The sequence below is a fragment of the Perca flavescens genome, chromosome 8 (assembly GCF_004354835.1).
Source record: "Perca flavescens isolate YP-PL-M2 chromosome 8, PFLA_1.0, whole genome shotgun sequence".
Taxonomy (NCBI): Eukaryota; Metazoa; Chordata; class Actinopteri; order Perciformes; family Percidae; genus Perca; species Perca flavescens.
The window spans coordinates 37,772,638-37,787,972 of NC_041338.1; positions in this window are offsets into that span (position 1 = coordinate 37,772,638).

Here is a 15,335-nt window from a genome sequence, read left to right on the forward strand (position 1 = left end):
GTGTTTTAAGTGGAAACTGATACAGAAACGGGTAAAGGGGTAGCTAGTTGTGTGTAATATGATTTGAAGAAATATTGCAGGTAGCATATTTGAAGGGTGTGATTTGGGTTATGTTTTTTCTTGTTATTCAATTAACGGCTAAATGTTATTTATACATTTAAGTTATTGTTCAGTAAGCAGTACCTTTTTTTGTTAAAGAGTTGTCTGAGGTCAGTTATTCCAATACAGCACAATAGCTGGTTAAAAGTAGGGTGGTATATAACTAATCCAAAATAGGTCAACCTTCGTGGTAGCTACTTTAAAGAAATGAACCCAAACACTTCATCATTCCAGTCTGAAGTTACGTATTGCAGCTTGGTCATTGCACTTGACAATGCAAGTTTGTCAAGTCAAATATCCTATATGGCTTTAATAGAAAAATGTATTTTGAAGCATCGTGATGCATCGAGATATCGAATTGAATCGCTGACCTGATAATCGTAATCAAATCGGGAGACCAGTGAAGATTCACACCTCTAGTAGCTAGTAGGCTCGTCATGGCAATTAGCTTCGGAGCGAGTGGTGACTCTACAGTCAGTGAGAGAAACAAAGTGTCTCCCCTGTTCTTTCCTACCACGGTGGGAAACCTGTAGCAGGAAAAGTTAACCCTCTCCTTGATTTTATGTTGGTTATGGAGAACGAGAAACAGGAAATTAGTCGGGGGAAACCATAATCGCTATGACGACCAGCAACGCTCGTCTCAGGCATGAGGCAGTACTATCTGCAGTGGAAAATGTTGGTAACAGTGTTACATTATGTGACAGATTGTTAGTTCCAAGTGAGAATGTTAGTGTGAAATTGAACACTACGTATATGCCAATGTTGTTTTTAAATTAAAAAAACATTTGCACAAAGCAAGCCGATCCACTAAATATTTTAATCGTTTGACAGCACTAATATATATATACAAAAATCGTGTGACATGAAAAGATTTTGTGTGTAAGCAGTTGAAAAAAACTGTAATGTGTATGTCTGGGTCTGCCGAGGTTTCTTCCTAAAAGTGAGTTTTTCCTTGCCACTGCCGCAATAGCCACTGGTAATGCTTGCTCTTGAGGGAATTTCTGTAATTGTTGGGGCTTTGTAAATTATAGAGTGTGGTCTAGACCTACTCTATCTGTAAAGTGTCTCGAGATAACTGTTATGATTTGATGCTATAAATAAAATTGAATTGTAAAATTTAATTGAATTGTGTTATTCTGTTGCGTGTACATATTTTTTCTTGTGAGTTGCTGTAGCACAGGAATTTCCCCAGTGTGGGATTAATAAAGTCTATCTGATGTTATTGTGTCTGGCGCTTAGCAACACTTGAGTCAAACTGTAATTATAAAGTTACACCCTTCACCTGACTGGCCTCAGGCAAACCAGGAAATGGGATGTGGCCGTGCCTCACTGAGACGACACAAACGCACTGAGAGACGGACGATAACATTCACCTTTAGTTCAAAAACGAGAGAGGACATTTACAGGAGGGAATACTGGGAATACTACAATACTGGGAAAACTACAATACTAGAATACTACAACTTCAACCAGCTGCTGACTCAACAAACTGAACGAGGCTTTTACAAGAACAAAGACTCAAGGTGAAAGTACGTTTCAGGGAACAGGGAGTGGCTGAGCTCTCGGTCTGCTGTGTTTTCTACTACGGAGACTAAATGGCTTCCGCATTAGAGGAAGATCTCTGCTGTTCGATCTGCGAAAAACTCTTTACACATCCTGTCTTCCTGTCATGTACCCACAGCTTCTGTAGAGACTGTTTGCAGAGTCGGTGGACGGAGAAAGAACGACGTGAGTGTCCAATTTGTAAGAAAATATCTCGGAAATTAATTCCACCTTTGAACCTGGTGTTACAGAACCTGTGTGAGAGTTTCTTACTGAAGAGAGATCAGAGAGCTTCAGAGCCTCGCTGCAGTCCGCACTCTAAGAAACTCAAACTCTTCTGTCTGGACCATCAGCAGCCGGTGTGTTACATCTGCAGAGATTCAGAAGAACACACCAACCACAGATTCAAACACATCGATGAAGTTACACGACAACCCAGGAAGAAACTTCAGGAAACTCTGAAGCCCTTAAAGGAGAAGTTAAGGGTTTTTGAACAAGTTAAAGTGAAGTTTGATCAAACAGCAAATCACATAAAGCTCCAGGCCCGACGCACAGAGACGCAGATTAAGGATCAGTTTAAGAAGCTTCGCTGGTTTCTAGAAGAGGAAAAGGAGGCCAGGTTGGCTGCACTGAGGGAGGAAGAGGAGCAGAAGAGTCATAGCATGAAGAAGAAGATCGAGGCTCTGAGCAGAGAGATAGCAGCTCTTTCAGACACAGTCAGAGCCACAGAGGAGCAGCTGAGAGATGGAGACGTCTCATTCCTGATCAACCACAAGGCTGCAGTGGAAAGAGTCCAGCAGTGCCCCCTGCTGGATGATCCACAGCTGCTCCCAGGAGCTCTGATAGACGAGGCCAAACACCTGGGCAACCTGAGCTTCAACATCTGGAACAAGATGAAGGTCTTGGTCTCCTACACTCCTGTGATTCTGGAACCAAACACTGCTCAACCAAGACTCATCCTGTCTGAAGATCTGACCAGTGTGGGACGAGGAAAGTATCAGCAGCTTCCTGATAATCCAGAGAGGATTCATTATTCCTTCTCTGTCCTGGGCTCTGAGGGCTTTAACTCAGGGACTCACATCTGGGATGTCGAGGTTGGAGACATTACCGGCTGGGAATTGGGTGTGTTAGCAGAGTCTGCCCAGAGGAAGGGAGACATAAGGTCTGGGCTATGGGCAATATGGTTCTTTACAGGTAAATATAGAGCTGTCTCCCCTTCAGCTCCAGACACTGATCTCGTAGTGCAGAAGAAGCTCCAGAGGATCAGAGTGACTCTGGACTGGAACAGTAAAGAATTGGCGTTCTCTGATCCTGATACTAAAACACTCATACACACCTTCACACACACTTTCAGTGAGAAGATGTTTCCATACTTTAAAACACGGAAAAATCTCCCACTGAAGATTTTACCAGTGAAGGTCTGTGTCTACAGATTGGCTTGGGAACCAAAACGCGGTGCCAATTGGCCACCGGTTCCGACGTAAACGGTAGTAATGAGACCGAATAAAGACGAAAATTTCGCTCAATGGTGTTTTAAGCCTCCAACGTCGCCTTCCAGGTAGCTAATCCTCACCTTAACCCTAAACATAACCATTGTCTGGAAGGCAAGTTGGGGGCTAAAAACGCCAAACACCGAAAATTTCGGTGCCTGACTTATTTTTTTCAGAAGCATCGCTGCACGGAACGCTACGTTACCGTTAGCTAGTAGCTGGATTAAACCCAATGGTTAAAATGCTGACAGCTAACGTTAAGAGGTGTAAAGTGTGACTGTATTTCCCTGTAGAGGATTCCAACACCGAGACATAACTGTCTGACTGCAGGTGCAGAAGTCGGAAAAACAACACAGACGGTGCGTTCACTTGAAACTCACTAGCCTCGTCGTGCATTCAAAGTTATTGTAAAATACCCTTTTCCCATCTGGTGTTTGTTTTTGTCGTTTAGCAGCAATTTACTGGTGAAATAAGTCATTGTTATAAGTTATAGTTATTACATTATTAATCAATCTTTTAATTTTGACCACATGGCCTTAGCAATAAGTTGTTCTGTCATATCGCCGTTTTTGTGCTCCTTTTTTATATTTTATATTATATATATTATAAATATATCAGGGCTGTAGTCAAGACCACCTTTGTCGAGTCCAAGACCAGGACTAGTCGAGACCAAGTCAAGACCGAGTCCAAAAAAGTCAGAGTCCTCTGCAGGTGTCTTATGAAGTTTGACGTTGACCCACAGGTTTCCCGAAATTGTTGCTTTGCAGTCTGCCCCGTGTTTCTTTTTAAGCCCAGTGCTGAGAAATTCCTGGTGATTTTTATAACCAAATTTGATTTTGGCAGAATTGGCGGACGTCTTCATTTGTTATGGTGTGTGGCGGTAACGTTAATGGCAGTAACGTTAGCAGGGCACGCAGATGCAGGGAGGCGTGCAAAGACAATCTAGCGTGTGATTGGTTATCAGGTGGCCAGTGTTTCACTTTCACTCCAATATTATTATAAATGTAATAAAGACACCAGGACTCGGTTCGAGACCAAAAGCCATATTTGGCAAGACCAGTGGCTGAGACCGAGACCAAAGTCCAAATAACAGCGAGTCCGAGACAAGTCCGAGACCATAAAAAACCGTCTCGGTCCAGACTCGAGTCCAAGACCGGACTTGAGTACTACAGCCCTGAAATATATTATATATATTTCGGTTCAGGCAACATTTAGGCACCAGTATCGGAAAAAACCCAAACGATACCCAACCCTACTGCAGAACAACAGACATAGAAGATGATGTCTGGTAACCATGTTGTCCTGATTATGTCGTTGGTTGTCATGGTGTTGAGGATGATATGTACAGTACAGCAACAAATAATAAGAAAAATGTGCAACATGTTTAATTTAGAGTCAAAGATGTTGGAACAACAGACAAATATTATAAAATCACCTTAATAACTCATTCATATCAACATTTATTCTTCTGAAGATTCATTGAGTTTAAAAACTGCAGATATATTCAGTTATTTTTTACATTGCTAAGTTTTGGTTTAAAGATGAATATCTTCTGATCTGATATCTTCTCATTCCCCCTGCTCTGTCGTTTCCCCCTCTCATTCCCCCTGCTCTGGGAATTATTTTTTTTATGTTTTTGTGCTTTTATTTTGGTAACCTCTACAGATCTCTCTCTCTTTTTGGGGGGGATGACCTTGTTAGGAAAGAGGGGAACGAGTAGAGGGGTGTGTTAAGTTTGGCTTTTGTTTGGTGTGTCTTCAGATTATTCTGCATTTAATTCAGTCTGTTTTTTTGGATATAGTCATTTGTATTCTGTATATGGATTCAGTATATCGGTATAAGTATAAGGTTAAGTTGTAAATATATGTTGAAAGTTATTGTGGGATTGTCTCAGTGCTCTTCACTGTATAAAGATGTCGGTAGAGAGCGTAGCTATGTATACCGGAGGAAAAGCAGTGTAGGGGTCGGAGAGAGGGGAGTGGGCAGAGGGCTTTGTTAAGTCTGGCTTTTCTTTGGTGCAAGATTATAATAGTTTTGAATTTTCAATTAGTTTTATTTCATTTGAGTTTTTACTTGGATTTTTTTAAAGTGTAGTTTTAGACTGTGTTTGCTAGTTTAAGTTTTTATATATATTAAGTCAGTGATTTTCAACCACTGTGTGCCGTGAGAAATTATCCAATTTTACTTAATTGGTCCAACAAAATTTTTTTATTGAGTTACTGCAAATATTTTGCCATTGTTGCGCATCTGTGCCTGCAATGTGATGACTGGCAGAGAAATTAAATACTATTCTATGTCAGTAGGTGGCAGTATAGCACAATAATGACCTTGTTGATTTAAGACAATAAAATTACTGCCACCTGGTTACAGTAGGGCCGAGATCATCAATGTAAGCCTGCAACAGTGATGGATACATTTTTAAAAAGGAAAAATTCAGATTCTGATCTTATTAGGCTACAATGTGTCATTTTGTAACATTTTTGGTTGGTGGTGTGCTGCGGGATTTTTTTAATGTAAAAAATGTGCCGTGGCTCAAAAAAGGTTGAAAAACACTCAAGTTTTTAGTTTTTGTCATGGCCAGGTATTGTGTCTCAGAAGTATGTAGCTGCATAATACATACAGAATACAAGTTTAATGTACTGTATGCTTCTGTTGTCCATCGGCCTAATACATGCTTGGAGAGAGTTGAGGAACTGTGTGGAACTTGTTTATCACGAATAAAAATCAGCTCTGGAAAGAAAAACCTGTTTGACTGATGTGGCTGATTTCTCCATCATGCTTTTCATCCTGTTTGTACCGGTTCACCACCATCACCACACCTTTCACTGTGTATTTCAGGAGGGTCAAACTGGAAAATAAGACTCACATTAAGGGCCAGACATGTAGAGTTTATTGACATGCTTTTATTTCATCAAAAAAAGTCAAAGATGTTTGACTTTATTATTATGTGTCTTATATAGCTTTCTTACTTAAAAGTCAGCAAAAAGTAACTTGGCCATCAAAGAAAAAAAAGTGACAACTTCGGAAAATGGGCCAAAAACAATGGAAAAAGTGAAAAAATCAAGAAAAAAAAAGCCCAAAAAGTATCGGCAAAAGTGAGAAAAAACTTCAGAAAAAGCGACTAAACATTGAAAAAGCTACAACATCTAGGTGGACAAAAATGTATTGTGAAACTAAATTAATTTGGGGGGTGAAAATCTTTGACCTCGGCATCCTCGAGTTTTATGTGTGGTGTATTTGAACAGCTGTTCAAACTTAATCCTCGTTGATTTATTTTACATTATCTTTACACTGGGATTCATCACGTTTCTATGCAGCGGCATGGTGATATGTGAACATAGTCGTCAGTAAAAGTTTTACAGTCAAAGCATTATGTAAATGTTGTACGTCAGGTCTCAGCCACACAGTCACCGAAACCTATTTTTAATCTGCTGACACAAAGCTTGATTGTGTCAGCAGATATGTGGGAGGACTGCTCTGTACACCTGAATGCTCTGGGATGCTTTCAGCTTTAGAAAGTCTTATTTACTCTTTAGTACATGGAGAACAAAACGCTGTACAATAGTTCACTGGTTCTCAAGCTTTTGTCAATAATGTTCCCCCCTTTGAACAGTGTTTTTTTAGCCATGTACCCCTAACCAGCGCTAATAATATTTGGTAGAAATAAAAGTCTCTATAAAGAGGAAGTATCCAGCGATGTCAGAGATAGATTTACTAAACTACAGCCTTGGACCTGGAAATCATTTAGATGATGATGAAGAAAGGGGACAAAAACTTGGAAAAAGACGATAACTGTTTTAACTGTTTTTTATTTGCGTATTTTATCTCTCAGTTCTATAAATTCTTATACTGCACTGTAAAATGTGTTCTTGTCTTTTAAATTGTTTTTAATTGTTTTACAGAGATGGCAAAAGTACTCACTTCTCGTACTCAAGTAGAAGTACAGATACTTGTGTTAAAAAATACTCTGGTAAAAGTAGAAGTACTGATTTAACTTCTTTACTCAAGTAAAAGTAAAAAAGTACAGGCTTGGAAATGTACTTAAAGTATAAAAGTAAAAGTAGCCTTGCGAATGACAACCATTTTTTATGCAAAGCTACCTGGACCACACAGATGTTACTAGAGTGCAAGCTGAGAAACTTTAGTGGACATGGAAAAAAGGCTCTTTATATATATGCCATTGCCTACATTTTAAATGGATGTCTGCCAATAGGCCTAAAACATCACATATATGATTATTGTGACAGAGACTGGGACTCGAGGTTAATAAGATTCTGACTGAGTAGCAAGATATGAATTCAGTTGTGATTCTGTGAGAATTCACAGATCCAGTTTCTCCTTTTTTAATCTTCCCCTTAACATTTAAAGGAATCTATATGTATGTGTGTGTGCTCAGATATGGCTTAGGAAAGAAAATAATTGATTAAATATGAATTACTAAACAGACATTAATTAAGAAGTTCCCCATACTTTATTCGCCAGGAGTCCTTCTTGATGCCTAAACATCTCTCTCAGATAAGGCCAAGAATGATTGGGAATGTCTTGCTGCTTGTCTGCTGAATCTCTGAGATCTCTCATGTCTCCATCCATACTACTAGTGCTAACGGTACCACCATCATGCTGCAAGGATTTGCCGAAAATTAATGCCGCCGAATCTGTCGAGTCGTTTTGTAGTGGTGCGTCAAGTATATTATCAATTAGATTGAATTCGGTATTGATGACGCAAAAAATCATAACGGTAACTCCACTGAAATGATTTGAAACTTGTTAACGAGGACTAGATTAGGACTGCATTTAAAGTTGACCATTCTGGTTTCCTCTTCGCCCCCCCAGGTGTGTCTGTTAAAACACGGACGGAGACAACTTCTCTCTTTTGATGCTTAAATAAGATGAAGCAACGTGCAACCTAGCTAACAGGTGAAGAACACAAACAACAGAATCACTAGCTAACTTACTTTAAGTTTGCCATAACTATAGACCAATACAACAACAGGCTTACATTAACTGACAACAGAAGTTATACGACTTACAGTTCTCAAGGATGCACACACACCATCTAACTGATTATCCTCCGGACAGATTGTGTCTTTTTTTCTTTTCTCTCATTTGTTTCTCCGTGTGGCTCGCGGTGTGAGGCGCGTGTCTGCTCTATTTTCCCGACATGCACTCCCAATCACTCCTGATAGACAGTTGTACAAAACTAAAGGAACGAGCACATTTTCTAAAATGTAAGGAGTAGAAAGTACCGATATTCGTGTTAAAATGTAAGGAGTAAAAGTAAAAAGTCGCCGCAAAAATAAATAGTAAAGTAAAAATATCTGAAAAATCTACTTAAGTACAGTAACGAAGTATTTGTACTTCGTTACTTCCCATCTCTGTTGTTTTATAACTGCTCTTTCATGTATTATGTAAAGCACTTTGAATTGCCCTGTTGCTGAAATGTGCTCTATAAATAAAGCTGCCTTGCCTTGCCTAGAAAGAAGGAAGGAAGGCAAGAATAGGTCAAAAATAGTAATAAAAACTTGGAAGAAAAAAAGACAGTAGAAGAAAGTCAGGAAGAAAGGCAAGAATAGGTCAAAATAAGCAACAAAAACTTCACTCCAGTATAAGTAACTACAGCCTTTTTTTGCAAAACATTTCACACAGGTCAGGTTAAAAGATTTTCATCAGATTTTGAGAGACTCTAGTCACGCTCATCCCGCTCCCCGTTTCCTGGTTAGCTCTCCGCCAATCAGATGGCTCATTTGAGTCTGACTGCCTCTGGTCCCTGTCTACCTCTGGTCCCTGTCTCCTCTGGTCCCTGTCTCCTCTGGTCCCTGTCTCCCTGTCTCTGGTCCCTGTCTACTCTGGTCCCTGTCTACTCTGGTCCCTGTCTGGTCCCTGGTCCTGTCTCTGTCTCTGGTCCCTGTCTGCTCTGGTCCCTGTCCCTGTCTGCTGGTCCCTCTACTCTGGTCCCTCTGGTCCCTGTCTGTCTGGTCTCTGGTCCCTGTCTGCTCTGGTCTCTGTCTACTCTGGTCCCTGTCTGCTCTGGTCTCTGTCTACTCTGGTCTCTGTCTGGTCCCTGTCTACTCTGGTCCCTGTCTACTCTGGTCCCTGTCTGCTCTGGTCCCTCTGGGTCTCTCTCTCTGGTCTCTGTCTGGTCTCTGGTCTCTGTCTCTGGTCTCTGTCTCCTCCTCTGGTCCCTGTCTGCTCTGGTCTCTGTCTACTCTGGTCTCTGTCTACTCTGGTCTCTGTCTACTCTGGTCTATGTCTCCTCTGGTCCCTGTCTGCTCTGGTCTCTGTCTCCTCTGGTCTCCTCTAGACCCTGTTAGCCAGGCTGGCATCAATCATGGGAAACACCTCTCACCCTCCCCACCCCCCTACATGAGACTGTGAGTTCCCTGAGCAGCACCCTCAGTGCAAGAAGGAGCGCTACCGCAGGTCCTTCATTCCAGCAGCAATCAGACTCTTTAATGCAACATCATAATGTAGCACTGCTAGCTGTTTCTGCAATATGAGCCATCACTGGACAATATACTGCACTATGCATATTTATTTATTAATCTCTGTTACCTTCAACTGTGCAATATGTCCTCTCTATTCATCTGTATATCTGTTTTTATATACGGTCTATTCATATAAGAGTGTTTATTGTGTTAATATGTTATGTTATGTTTTATTATTTAATTCTATTTTTTTCCATTTCATGTAATGTATGTTTATTTTTTCTCTCCTATGTCTACTTAATGTGTATTTGTGTTATTCTGATGTGTGTACATATTTTTTCTTTTGAGTTGCTGTAGCACAGGAATTTCCCCAGTGTGGGATTAATAAAGTCTATCTGATGTTATTGTGTCTGGCGCTTAGCAACACTTCAGTCAAACTGTAATTATAAAGTTACACCCTTCACCTGACTCGCCTCAGGCAAACCAGGAAATGGGATGTGGCCGTGCCTCACTGAGATGACACAAACGCACTGAGAGACGGACGATAACATTCACCTTTAGTTCAAAAACGAGAGAGGACATTTACAGGAGGGAATACTGTGAATACTGTAAATACTAGAATACTAGAATACTACAACTTCAACCAGCTGCTGACTCAACAAACTGAACGAGGCTTTTACAAGAACAAAGACTCAAGGTGAAAGTACGTTTCAGGGAACAGTGAGTGGCTGAGCTGTCTGTCTGCTGTGTTTTCTACTTCACGCGGAGACTAAATGGCTTCAAAATTAGAGGAAGATCTCCGCTGTACAATCTGCAGGTATATCTTTAGAAGTCCTGTCTACCTGTCATGTAACCACAGCTTCTGTGAAGTCTGTCTGCAGAGTTGCTGGACAGAGAAACAAGCACGTGAGTGTCCAGTTTGTAAGAAGTCATCTTCAAAGTCAAAACCAAACCGGGTGTTAAGGAACCGTTGTGAGGCCTACGTGTTGGAGAGAGAGATCAGAGAGCTTCAGAAACTGCACGACAACCCAAGAAGGACCTTCAGGAAACTCTGAAGCCCTTAAAGGAGAAGTTAAAGGTTTTTGAACAAGTTAAAGGGAACTTTGATCAAACAGCTAAACACTTGAAGGTCCAGGCCCGACGCACAGTGACGCAGATTAAGGATCAGTTTAAGAAGCTTCGGGTTTCTAGACGAGGAAGAGAAGGCCAGGTTGGCTGCACTGAGGGAGGAAGAGGAGCAGAAGAGTCAGAGGATGAAGGAGAAGATGGAGGCTCTGAGCAGAGAGATAGCAGCTCTTTCAGACACAGTCAGAGCCACAGAGGAGCAGCTGAGAGATGAAGACGTCTCATTCCTGATCAACTACAAGGCTGCAGTGGAAAGAGTCCAGCAGTGCCCCCTGCTGGATGAGCCACAGCTGGTCTCAGGAGCTCTGATAGATGAGGCCAAACACCTGGGCAACCTGAGCTTCAACATCTGGAACAAGATGAAGGACATGGTCTTCTACACTCCTGTAATCCTGGATCCAAACACTGCTCATCCAGAACTCATCCTGTCTGAATATCTGACCAGTGTAGAAGAAGGAGAGAAACAGCAGCTTCCTGATAACCCAGAGAGGTTTGATGACCGCTGCTCTGTCCTGGGCTCTGAGGGCTTTAAATCCGGGACTCACATCTGGGATGTCGAGGTTGGAGACATTACCGGCTGGGAATTGGGTGTGTTAACAGAGTCTGTCCAGAGGAAGGGACCTATACGGTCTGGATTATGGACAATATGGTTCTGTAAAGGTAAATATAGAGCTGTCTCCCCATCACATCAACCCACTGATCTCATATTGCAGAAGAAGCTCCAGAGGATCAGAGTGACTCTGGACTGGAACAGTAAAGAATTGGCGTTCTCTGATCCTGATACTAACACACTCATACACACCTTCACAAACACTTTCACCGAGAAGATGTTTCCATACTATAAAACACGGAACAATCTCCCACTGAAGATTTTACCAGTGAACTTCTCTGTGACTGCAGAATAGGGTTGGGAACCAAAACGCGGTGCCAATTGGCCACCGGTTCCGACGTAAACGGTAGTAATGAAACCGAATAAGAACGAAAATTTCGCTCAATGGTGTTTTAAGCCTCCAACGTCGCCTTCCAGGCAGCTAACCCTCACCTTAACCCTAAACATAACCATTGTCTTATTTTTTTCAGAAGCATCGCTGCACGGAACGCTACGTTACCGTTAGCTAGTAGCTGGATTAAACCCAATGGTTAAAATGCTGACAGCTAACATTAAGAGGTGTAAAGTGTGACTGTATTTCCCTGTAGAGGATTCCAACACCGAGACATAACTGTCTGACTGCAGGTGCAGACGTCGGAAAAACAACACAGACGGTGCGTTCACTTGAAACTCACCAGCCTCGTCGTGCATTCAAAGTTATTGTAAAATACCCTTTTCCCATCTGGTGTTTGTTTTTGTCGTTTAGCAGCAATTTACTGGTGAAATAAGTCATTGTTATAAGTTATAGTTATTACATTATTAATCAATCTTTTAATTTTGACCACATGGCCTTAGCAATAAGTTGTTCTGTCATATCGCCGTTTTTGTGCTCCTTTTTATATTTTATATTATATATATTATAAATATATCAGGGCTGTAGTCAAGACCACCTTTGTCGAGTCCAAGACCAGGACTAGTCGAGACCAAGTCAAGACCGAGTCCAAAAAAGTCAGAGTCCTCTGCAGGTGTCTTATGAAGTTTGACGTTGACCCACAGGTTTCCCGAAATTGTTGCTTTGCAGTCTGCCCCGTGTTTCTTTTTAAGCCCAGTGCTGAGAAATTCCTGGTGATTTTTATAACCAAATTTGATTTTGGCAGAATTGGCGGACGTCTTCATTTGTTATGGTGTGTGGCGGTAACGTTAATGGCAGTAACGTTAGCAGGGCACGCAGATGCAGGGAGGCGTGCCAAGACAATCTAGCGTGTGATTGGTTATCAGGTGGCCAGTGTTTCACTTTCACTCCAATATTATTATAAATGTAATAAAGACACCAGGACTCGGTTCGAGACCAAAAGCCATATTTGGCAAGACCAGTGGCTGAGACCGAGACCAAAGTCCAAATAACAGCGAGTCCGAGACAAGTCCGAGACCATAAAAAAACCGTCTCGGGTCCAGACTCGAGTCCAAGACCGGACTTGAGTACTACAGCCCTGAAATATATTATATATATTTCGGTTCAGGCAACATTTAGGCACCAGTATCGGAAAAAACCCAAACGATACCCAACCCTACTCCAGAACAACAGACATAGAAGATGATGTCTGGTAACCATGTTGTCCTGATTATGTCGTTGGTTGTCATGGTGTTGAGGATGATATGTACAGTATAGCAACAAATAATAAGAAAAATGTGCAACATGTTTAATTTAGAGTCAAAGATGTTGGAACAACAGACAAATATTATAAAATCACCTTAATAACTCATTCATATCAACATTTATTCTTCTGAAGATTCATTGAGTTTAAAAACTGCAGATATATTCAGTTATTTTTTACATTGCTAAGTTTTGGTTTAAAGAGGAATATCTTCTGATCTGATATCTTCTCATTCCCCCTGCTCTGTCGTTTCCCCCTCTCATTCCCCCTGCTCTGGGAATTAATTTTTTTATGTTTTTGTGCTTTTATTTTGGTAACCTCTACAGATCTCTCTCTCTTTTGGGGGGGGATGACCTTGTTAGGAAAGAGGGGAACGAGTAGAGGGGTGTGTTAAGTTTGGCTTTTGTTTGGTGTGTCTTCAGATTATTCTGCATTTAATTCAGTCTGTTTTTTTGGATATAGTCATTTGTATTCTGTATATGGATTCAGTATATCGGTATAAGTATAAGGTTAAGTTGTAAATATATGTTGAAAGTTATTGTGGGATTGTCTCAGTGCACTGTATAAAGATGTCGGTAGAGAGCGTAGCTATGTATACCGGAGGAAAAGCAGTGTAGGGGTCGGAGAGAGGGGAGTGGGCAGAGGGCTTTGTTAAGTCTGGCTTTTCTTTGGTGTAAGATTATAATAGTTTTGAATTTTCAATTAGTTTTATTTCATTTGAGTTTTTACTTGGATTCTTTTTAAAGTGTAGTTTTAGACTGTGTTTGCTAGTTTAAGTTTTTATATATATTAAGTCAGTGATTTTCAACCACTGTGTGCCGTGAGAAATTATCCAATATTACTTAATTGGTCCAACAAAATTTTTTTATTGAGTTACTGCAAATATTTTGCCATTGTTGCGCATCTGTGCCTGCAATGTGATGACTGGCAGAGAAATTAAATACTATTCTATGTCAGTAGGTGGCAGTATAGCACAATAATGACCTTGTTGATTTAAGACAATAGAATTACTGCCACCTGGTTACAGTAGGGCCGAGATCATCAATGTAATCCTGCAACAGTGATGGATACATTTAAAAAGGAAAAATTCAGATTCTGATCTTATTAGGCTACAATGTGTCATTTTGTAACATTTTTGGTTGGTGGTGTGCTGCGGGGATTTTTTTAATGTAAAAAATGTGCCGTGGCTCAAAAAAGGTTGAAAAACACTCAAGTTTTTAGTTTTTGTCATGGCCAGGTATTGTGTCTCAGAAGTATGTAGCTGCATAATACATACAGAATACAAGTTTAATGTACTGTATGCTTCTGTTGTCCATCAGCCTAATACATGCTTGGAGAGAGTTGAGGAACTGTGTGGAACTTGTTTATCACGAATAAAAATCAGCTCTGGAAAGAAAAACCTGTTTGACTGATGTGGCTGATTTCTCCATCATGCTTTTCATCCTGTTTGTACCGGTTCACCACCATCACCACACCTTTCACTGTGTATTTCAGGAGGGTCAAACTGGAAAATAAGACTCACATTAAGGGCCAGACATGTAGAGTTTATTGACATGCTTTTATTTCATCAAAAAAAGTCAAACATCTTTGACTTTATTATTGCGTGTCTTATATAGCTTTCTTACTTAAAAGTCAGCAAAAAGTAACTTGGCCATCAAAGAAAAAAGTGACAACTTCGGAAAATGGGCCAAAAACAATGGAAAAAGTGAAAAAATCAAGAAAAAAAAGCCCCAAAAGTATCGGCAAAAGTGAGAAAAACTTCAGAAAAAGCGACTAAACATTGAAAAAGCTACAACATCTAGGTGGACAAAAATGTATTGTGAAACTAAATTAATTTGGGGGGTGAAAATCTTTGACCTCGGCATCCTCGAGTTTTATGTGTGGTGTATTTGAACAGCTGTTCAAACTTAATCCTCGTTGATTTATTTTACATTATCTTTACACTGGGATTCATCACGTTTCTATGCAGCGGCATGGTGATATGTGAACATAGTCGTCAGTAAAAGTTTTACAGTCAAAGCATTATGTAAATGTTGTACGTCAGGTCTCAGCCACACAGTCACCGAAACCTATTTTTAATCTGCTGACACAATCAAGCTTTGTGTCAGCAGATATGTGGGAGGACTGCTCTGTACACCTGAATGCTCTGGGATGCTTTCAGCTTTAGAAAGTCTTATTTACTCTTTAGTACATGGAGAACAAAACGCTGTACAATAGTTCACTGGTTCTCAAGCTTTTGTCAATAATGTTCCCCCTTTGAACAGTGTTTTTAGCCATGTACCCCCTAACCAGCGCTAATAATATTTGGTAGAAATAAAAGTCTCTATAAAGAGGAAGTATCCAGCGATGTCAGAGATAGATTTACTAAACTACAGCCTTGGACCTGGAAATCATTTAGATGATGATGAAG